General features: G+C 42.1%; 1 long non-coding RNA gene across 1 annotated transcript; it reads right to left on the reverse strand.

The window, feature by feature from the left end:
- Window positions 1-5,623: 5,623 nt before the first annotated feature.
- Window positions 5,624-8,911, reverse strand: LOC135525175 (uncharacterized). The gene is made up of 5 exons (XR_010453083.1): window positions 8,640-8,911; window positions 6,940-6,993; window positions 6,284-6,394; window positions 6,139-6,166; window positions 5,624-5,990 (listed from the first exon to the last, which is right to left on the reverse strand). It is a non-coding gene; the product is annotated as an uncharacterized LOC135525175 (long non-coding RNA).
- Window positions 8,912-9,515: the final 604 nt, after the last annotated feature.

A 9,515-nucleotide genomic window follows, 5' to 3' on the forward strand; every position in this document is an offset into this window, starting at 1 on the left:
AGAAGTGAGTTGTGGAGTGAGAGTTTAGGCAAGCTGCTTTGTTATGGAGTGATCAATACTGCCCCCTGGTGGGAAGTATATTGACAGACGTGTTGGCTGACGACATCCCGAAAATGTGTCTGGAAGCCGCGCAATGTTATGATTCTGAGCGGTCAGATAGCTTGCAACAATGACAAGAAACTACCATGTGAGGAATTGTAAGGGGGCTCGTTTCACCTCGTTGTATCCTGTTATTGATACCTTGTCTTCTTTTGATGACTCATTTCATGTCAATGTTAATGTGGATACAATTTGCTAGCTAGCTAACCAACTAATGTAACAGTGTATTTGTGAGACAACAAGTGCTCATTGTGCAAATGTATTTATGTTTTCAATAAAAGATTTGGAAGAAATATAATATTTGGAAGTTGCGTGCAGGAAAGCGTGAAGAGAAGATCCCGGAGCTGCATCTGGGGTATCCATTCCACTCTGCTCACGCCAACCCACTATCCTTAACCTCTGACCCCTGACACTGGATGTACTCATTGGTATTGTCTATAGGCCAAGGTCAATTCCATATGTGGCTAAGGTAGAGTACCAGGTCACATAAATGCTACCAAGTGTTTAGTAACAGTGCACATACTGGAAATAGTGAAGGTACTTGTATACATATTGTAAATGCTGCTGCAAGTTTGGCATAATGTTCTGAAAGAAGGGAATAACCATGGAAACCCAGTGCCATAATCCCAGTCATTGGCCCCGCCCACCTTGGGGGAAAACAACCTGTGGTTAGCGTAACAGTATAACTTTAGACCGTCCCCTCGCCCATACCCGGGCACGAACCAGGGACACTCTGCACACATCAACAACAGTCACCCACAAAGCATCGTTACCCATCGCTCCACAAAAGCCGCGGCCCTTGCAGAGCAAGGGGAACCACTACTTCAAGGTCTCAGAGTAAGTGACGTCAACTATTGAAACGCTATTTAGCACGCACCACCGCTAACTAGCTAGCCGTTTCACATCCGTTACACTAGCTTGGTTACCTGATTGGCCCACAGCAAAAACTTGACCTTTTTCAAACGTAATGGTACTTATTGTCTGTTTGTTTTAGTCAATTCCAAAACAAAATGTAAGAAAAGTACAACATATATGAAGATGACTTTTCAACATTGCCTGCTCCTGAGTGTTCATACCAGAGTAGGGCTTCCCTAATGCCCCTTCAACCTGCCAGAAACGAGCTGGACTAATGACCCCACCAAGTGGCCAGAAGTCTCATATACCCCAACATCTACTCCTACCTGATATATCCAGGCCTTATATAATTGTAGGCAGTGGCTGGGGAAAAGATCTTTTCGATATTAGTCGTTTGTCATGACAGAGCTAACTACCGAGTGAGTGCTAGCTAGCTAGCCAAGACCAACAACACCTCAAATGGACTATACAGCTACAAGTAGTGAGTGAAATAACAAACAGACTATAATAAACAAGTAAAACGTCTTCTCTGGGATGAAATGTTTTCTGCACAGACGTGTACTTGGACACCGGGTCCCACAATTTCCCACCCTCCTTACGCCTAGTAATAGCCTGAAGCTAGGCTTTATTTCCCTACTTGGGAGCATTGCAAACCGTAGATCGGGATTTTTTTTTTTACCTGGTTTGATGTACATTGTATGACACAGCAGATTTTCCGCATAGTTTTTAATATCTGTATATAACAAAAAATCTACAAAGTAGTTGGCTCTTTTTCAATGGGGGTCAATGGGGAAGATGGTTTGGTTTCCCCAATTTGTGGGTGTGGTCAAGGGAATTTCTTCTTATGCCCTGAATATTGACTAGAGCAGGCCTGGGCAATTATTTTCCATGGAGGGCCACATTAGAATATATTTTTGCCATCGTGGGCCAGAATCATATTACAGGAATATACAGTGCCTTGCGAAAGTATTCGGCCCCCTTGAACTTTGCGACCTTTTGCCACATTTCAGGCTTCAAACATAAAGATATAAAACTGTATTTTTTTGTGAAGAATCAACAACAAGTGGGACACAATCATGAAGTGGAACGACATTTATTAGATATTTCAAACTTTTTTAACAAATCAAAAACTGAAAAATTGGGCGTGCAAAATTATTCAGCCCCTTTACTTTCAGTGCAGCAAACTCTCTCCAGAAGTTCAGTGAGGATCTCTGAATGATCCAATGTTGACCTAAATGACTAATGATGATAAATACAATCCACCTGTGTGTAATCAAGTCTCGGTATAACTGCACCTGCACTGTGATAGTCTCAGAGGTCCGTTAAAAGCGCAGAGAGCATCATGAAGAACAAGGAACACACCAGGCAGGTCCGAGATACTGTTGTGAAGAAGTTTAAAGCCGGATTTGGATACAAAAAGATTTCCCAAGCTTTAAACATCCCAAGGAGCACTGTGCAAGCGATAATATTGAAATGGAAGGAGTATCAGACCACTGCAAATCTACCAAGACCTGGCCGCCCCTCTAAACTTTCAGCTCATACAAGGAGAAGACTGATCAGAGATGCAGCCAAGAGGCCCATGATCACTCTGGATGAACTGCAGAGATCTACAGCTGAGGTGGGAGACTCTGTCCATAGGACAACAATCAGTCGTATATTGCACAAATCTGGCCTTTATGGAAGAGTGGCAAGAAGAAAGCCATTTCTTAAAGATATCCATAAAAAGTGTCGTTTAAAGTTTGCCACAAGCCACCTGGGAGACACACCAAACATGTGGAAGAAGGTGCTCTGGTCAGATGAAACCAAAATTGAACTTTTTGGCAAGAATGCAAAACGTTATGTTTGGCGTAAAAGCAACACAGCTCATCACCCTGAACACACCATACCCACTGTCAAACATGGTGTTGGCAGCATCATGGTTAGGGCCTGCTTTTCTTCAGCAGGGGCAGGGAAGATGGTTAAAATTGATGGGAAGATGGATGGAGCCAAATACAGGACCATTCTGGAAGAAAACCTGATGGAGTCTGCAAAAGACCTGAGACTCTGCAAAAGACCTGAGACTGGGACGGAGATTTGTCTTCCAACAAGACAATGATCCAAAACATAAAGCAAAATCTACAATGGAATGGTTCAAAAATAAACATATCCAGGTGTTAGAATGGCAAAGTCAAAGTCCAGACCTGAATCCAATCGAGAATCTGTGGAAAGAACTGAAAACTGCTGTTCACAAATGCTCTCCATCCAACCTCACTGAGCTCGAGCTGTTTTGCAAGGAGGAATGGGAAAAAAATTCAGTCTCTCGATGTGCAAAACTGATAGACATACAGCTGTAATCGCAGCAAAAGGTGGCGCTACAAAGTATTAACTTAAGGGTGCTGAATAATTTTGCACGCCCAATTTTTCAGTTTTTGATTTGTTAAAGAAGTTTGAAATATCCAATAAATGTCGTTCCACTTCATGATTGTGTCCCACTTGTTGATTCTTCACAAAAATACAGTTTTATCTTTATGTTTGAAGCCTGAAATGTGGCAAAAGGTCGCAAAGTTCAAGGGGGCCGAATACTTTCGCAAGGCACTGTACATCATGTGTATGACTGTGCTGTTAGATATATCTACTGTAAATCACATCCAGATTTGATACTTATTTTACTTTTTTGACATGCACAGAAATAAACCACATCTATGTTCTCCTTTTGGTAGGTATTTTCATTATTAAACATGCAATGAACCACATGAGGGGGAAAAGTAAACTGTGTATTCAGCACCACGGACAGAACTCTTGTTAACGGGGTATGCACAAGAACACAGGAAAGAGAGAGAGAGAGCTCAACATTACATTTCAACTACTCAATCAGTGTGAGGAGTGAAGTCTCTGATGGGCATTGACTAGAGCAGTGAAGTCAGGTATAGTTTCTGACGTCACTATGTGCAGGATTGCTGAGAGCGGAGAGTCAGTAAGAGATGATCTGTGCCTTGACTTATATTTCATCACTGAAAATGTCTGTTCACATACATAGGTTGACCCAAAACAGTACAAACATCCTCTGAGCTTGACTCCTAGTCTTTGGAAAGTTTTGTTCATCGAGAGATGCATAGAACCTCGTCGGTGACATTGTTTTGAATAGTTCTCCAATCACTGCATCAGGCTGAAGATCGATAAGCTTAAGTTGCAGGTCAGTGGGAGCGTTATCCACATTGAAAGTGAAAGAAGAGGAAACCAACAGCATGTCATTTTCCAACACTTTGAAATCCTCAAAACGACAAGAAAACTCACCGTTCAAAGCACGCAGCAGCAGCGATGTATACTTCTCCCGCTGGTCATCTGATAGGAAACAGACTAGTAGTTTCGGGAAGGTGGGTGAAATTGTTGGCACCTGCTCGGCAAGTCAGGAAGAGTAATTTTCCCTTGAAGGCTTTGACAAGGCTGTACATCTGGTGTGCAAAAAGGCCCTTCCCTTGTAGTTTAGAATTCAATTCATTCATGAGGGCCATGATGTCCACGGTGAAGACAAAATCAGCCAACCATTCTTTATCTTGCAGTTGAGGGAAATCCACATATGTTCCTCCTTTCATTTGCAAAAATCCAGCAATCCCCCGACTTCAGGTTCCACACCCTTCTCAGTGAGACAAACTGCCTGTGGTTTAAAGATGTTGCTCTCATTCCCACTTTAGTAACAATATCCACAACTTGGCTCATTTTCAAAACACATTTCCAGAGCACCTCCTGATGAATAATGCAATGCAGGAAAATAATTATCTGATTTGGGTTCAGCTCAGCTACTTGATCTTGTATCCTTTTCAAAAGGCCAATGTTTTTTTCCTGTCAGGTTTGGGCCCCAATCAGTGGTCACGCTGGAGAACTTTTCAAAACTCAGTCCCAGCTTTGCCACACACTTATTAACCTCCGCCAATAAATCTTTCCCCGCGGTTGCACTGAAGCAGGCCCCTCTGTAATTTCAAAGTATGGGGTTAAACCTCGGGAGAATATCAACAACTGCCCCGTGTCACGTGCATCACTGCTCTCATCCAGGGCCACGGGGAAATAGGTGAAATCCTTGACCTTGTATTTCAACTGTTGTACCATATTCCCTGCGATGTCCTCAACACACCGGGTCAATGTTCGTCTTGACAGGGAAACATTTTCAAACAGCTCTTTCTTGTCTGGGCAAAGTATTGCTGCAGAGTCAATTAAAAATGGTTTAATGAACTCGCCCCCCGGGGCGAATGGCTTGCTATGTTTAGCAATTTTGTGGGACAGTACATAGCTAGCTCTTGCAATTCCGTCGTTTGCTGAATGCAGTTTTGTGAAAAGTCCTTGCTGCTTTTGCAAATGAGAAAGCAACTCTTTCGATGCACTTGCCTTCTGCTCAGAAGACATACTCCTATATTTCTCTGCATGCTTCGTCTGGAACTGCTGTCTTTGCACACTATGCACACAGCGTTCCCTGATACGTCAATAAAGAAATATTTCCGACTCTTGCTGGAACACCCTACGTTCATGGTCTACTTTCCTTTTCTTTGACATTTTTGAAAAACACATTTTTGAGCAAATTTCTAGCTAGCTACTATTTGTAACTGTGAAGTGTGTGAGAGCCTGTCAGTCACTGTCTGTCCTCACGCAGATGTTATTTATTACATGCCTTCAAAATAAATGTCCCTCAAGCGGTGGGAGTTAAATCATTATACAAAGGCGAGTATTCATTGGACTTTTAATTTGAATAACAACTACGTTTTTTTTTTTTTTTACCATCGCAAATTCTTTATGTGATCTAAGCATGATTCAACGGGCCGCATGTAGTCCAGGTCTTTGCCCAAGCCTGGACTACAGTATACTGTATAGCTATCCTTGACCACAGGCAGACCAAACACTAATGTCTAGACTCCACTTTCACATGTTTATAGACACTTCCAACTCACACATCATGCAATTGTTATTTACATTTCCATGCCCAAAACATTTCCATTTATCTTCCGGTATCCTTGTCACTTCATCCATCGCTTACTCTTCTTAAGTCCGTCATGTCCACAAAAGCAGTTCTATTGGCAAAGGGAACAAAACCATACATTGTAAGTTTAGCACAAATTTGTTGTATATCGATACCACAATCATGTCCGATTTTGAAAAAAAAACATTTTTTTTTACGACAACACCGACGGACTACTTATTTCCAAGTGGTCCACTTACTGATGAGATGGGTTTTTTACGGATTCCTCTAAAAAAGAAAGGGAAAAAAATAATACTTTTTTCAGTTTCACAAATATCATGAATTCATATTCATTGTAGAAATGTGGAAAAGTATACAGGTATGCTACTGTGCTTGTGCACTTACCTGAAGCTTCGATATCAAGCATGTGTTTTTTTATAATGTAGAGCTTGCTGCCAATAAAACATATGGCAAAGAAGAGCCCAATTCCTGCTCCAATCAAAGCATACGTAGCATCTAAGAAACCCAAATACAAAGAATGAGCCACAGACAGCCTGTTGTGAAAGCAGCAATAGACAGTACATATCCAGTTCCCTGTTTTTCTCAATAGGCCAGTTCACATGTGAGAATTGTTTGATGCAATCTGTTGCAATGTGTTTACTCGTTCCTCAGGCTGATGAAAAATAGGTCCAGTCATGTCCTCACCCACTGGGCACAGATGTCAATTCAACGTCTATTCCACGTGGTTTAATGTCATTTTGTTGAAATGACGTGGAAACAGCGCTGATTGAACCAGTGTGTGCCCAGTTGGCAGTCTCTGTCTGGATCTGTGTTGACTTGAAATATTGCAGTTGCATTAGTTAAGCTTGGAATGGAATTGGATTTTAATAAGTGTGTGGCTTGGTTGACATGTCCGTGTTTGAGCTGCATCAGTCACTTACAGAAGGAGCCTAAGTACATTTTCTCAACTGACAGTCTACGGAAAGTCAAAGGACTCAATAGCGTAATAGGTATGAGGATTTTGAGGTAGCAACATATTTCATAACTATTTTCTTTTTTACCTGGTTCATCATTGCTTTCCAGGTCATTTCCTCTCACATGTGTCAACATGCACTCTGAAACACAGGGATCATCTTTGTTATAGAACAAGCTAATGCACTTCTCCAATATATGTCTTAGACGGTCACCACAACTTCCTGTAAGTATGAAACTGATGTTTGAAAATAGGGCGCTCGCGTCGACAAGACAGATTAGACCAGTGAATTCGCGCCCGAGATGAAACAGAGCAGAGAAACGCTTGCACTGTTGCTGGCATGTGTATAACATCAAGCACACAACCATGCAATCTCCATAGACAAACATTGGCATTAGAATTGCCTTACTGAAGAGCTCAGTGATGTCATAGGGATGCCACCTTTCCAACAAGTCAGTTCGTAAAAATTATGCCCTTCTAGAGCTGCCCCGGTCAACTGTAAGTGCTGTTATTATGAAGTGGAAACATTTAGCAGCAACAACGGCTCAGCCGCGGAGTGGTAGGCTACACAAGCTCACAGAAAGGGACCACCGAATGCTGAAGCGCATAGAACGTAAAAATCGTGTTTCCTCGGTTGCAACACTCACTACTGAGTTCCAAACTGCCTCTGGAAGCAACATCAGCACAATAACTGTACGTCGGGAGCTTCATGAAATGGGTTTCCGTGGCAGAGCAGCTGCTCACAAGCCTAAGATCACCCTGCGAAATGCCAAGCATCGGCTGGAGTGGTGTAAAGCTCTCCACCATTGGACTCAGTGGAACAGTGGAATTGCGTTCTCTGGAGTGATTAATCACGCTTAACCACCTAGCAGTCTGATGGATGAAACTGGGTTTGGCGGATTCCAGGAGCACGCTACTTGCCCGACTGCATAGTGCCAATTGTAAAGTTCGGTGGAGGAGGAGGAATAATGTTCTGGGGCTGTTTTTCATTGTTTGGACTAGGCCCCTTAGTTCCAGTGAAGGGAAATGTATAAACAGAGCTCACATGTCTAATTTAGAGCCTTGTTGAGGCTGAATCTGTTGACAGCTTGTGATTGCCAGATAGAGTGAACAATAATGTGGCAACATGGGGCACATGACAATACCCCACCACCCAACACCAGACACACAGACCCAACGCTGTCACGGTCACACCACTAGCACTGGGAGACTGGATAGTCAATATTGCACACAGCAGACTCTCCTTAGTCACATTCTATTGGCAGCCATGAGAGGACCAAGACCTCTGACATAACATGCTCACTGTAGCTGAGAGTAGTGGTACTTAACGCGCATGGAAAGTGCCTGTCGTAGATCGACCATTACCACAAGGCAACAAAGCCTTGTTTAAAAACACTCTCGGAGCTTGATCAGGCAATGCACGGCTCATGAATTATGGAAGGCAATCGCATTATGAAGATATTTGCTATCAATCTGAGAGTGGTGGTTAGTTGATTCTCTCTGCTCAAAAGACAAGTCAATGCAAGAAGTGTCTGTTGCAAATCGAACAGAACAACAACCAGGCTGTTTTAAAAGCACTCTCCAACCTTGATCATTTAGGCTAATTTACACAAAAAATATTCAAGACACCCATATTAAAGTTATTTGCTATTAAAAAATTATGCAAATACGGTTTTCCAAGTTTTTGAATCATATCATTTTTTTCTTCATTTTAGAATTAGTTTTTTCAGTGATTTGAAATACAATCTTACAGTATTTAAATATAAAGGAGTCATATACAGGACTCACCAATTGTAAAAAAAAATGTGATGACAGACAAACATCGACCGTTAGGAAGCATCTTCATCTCATTTGTCTTTCTTTACCATTTTCTCTTGTTCATTCTGATCGCTGCTTGGAAGGCGCTGTCACACTGAAATATAAGCATTTCCTGTATCTGGCTCAGAACGTGGTTGATGATGAGATGAGATAATACGCCAGCAGTTCAGCACATCTTTTCGCAACCAATTATAATCACTTGGACTAAGTATTTGAGTGTAAGCCAGTGTTTGAATGTCAGGATATGGCAGTCTGTTTCTGTTTGTCTTTCTCTTTCCAAACAAGGCAAGGTGGGGTTTCAAGTTTCAAAGTTTATTCGCCACGAGCACTGGATACAACAGGTTTAAAACAGTAGAGTAAAATTCTTACCCTGTGAACTCTTTCCCAACAATGCAGTGATCATAATAATATGAATAATATTGTTAATAATAGAACATGTAACAACACAAAAATAGAAAGGGAAAGTGGGATATCTAGTCAGTTGTACAACCGAATGCATTAAACTGAAATGTGTCTTCCGCATTTAACCCCTCTCTGAATCAGAGAGGTGCGTGGGTCTGCCTTAATCGACATCCACGTCATCGGCGCCCTGGTAAAAAAGTAACTGTAGGGGCTGTAGTTGTTAGCAGTCTTATTGCCAGGGGATAGAAGCTGTTTCGGAGTCTGTTTGTCTGAGCCTTGATGCACTGGTACCTGCAGGACGGGAGCATGGAGAACAGCAACAGCTCCCTTCTGGGTCTCCAAAACAAGCTCAAATCAACCCACACCCTCTAGTTTTCCACATCAACCAGTTACGTGATTAAAACTGGGAAGTGGATTTCTGGGTCAAGCCCAACGCATTCATTT

The sequence above is a fragment of the Oncorhynchus masou genome, chromosome 31 (genome assembly GCF_036934945.1).
Source record: "Oncorhynchus masou masou isolate Uvic2021 chromosome 31, UVic_Omas_1.1, whole genome shotgun sequence".
Classification (NCBI taxonomy): Eukaryota; Metazoa; Chordata; class Actinopteri; order Salmoniformes; family Salmonidae; genus Oncorhynchus; species Oncorhynchus masou.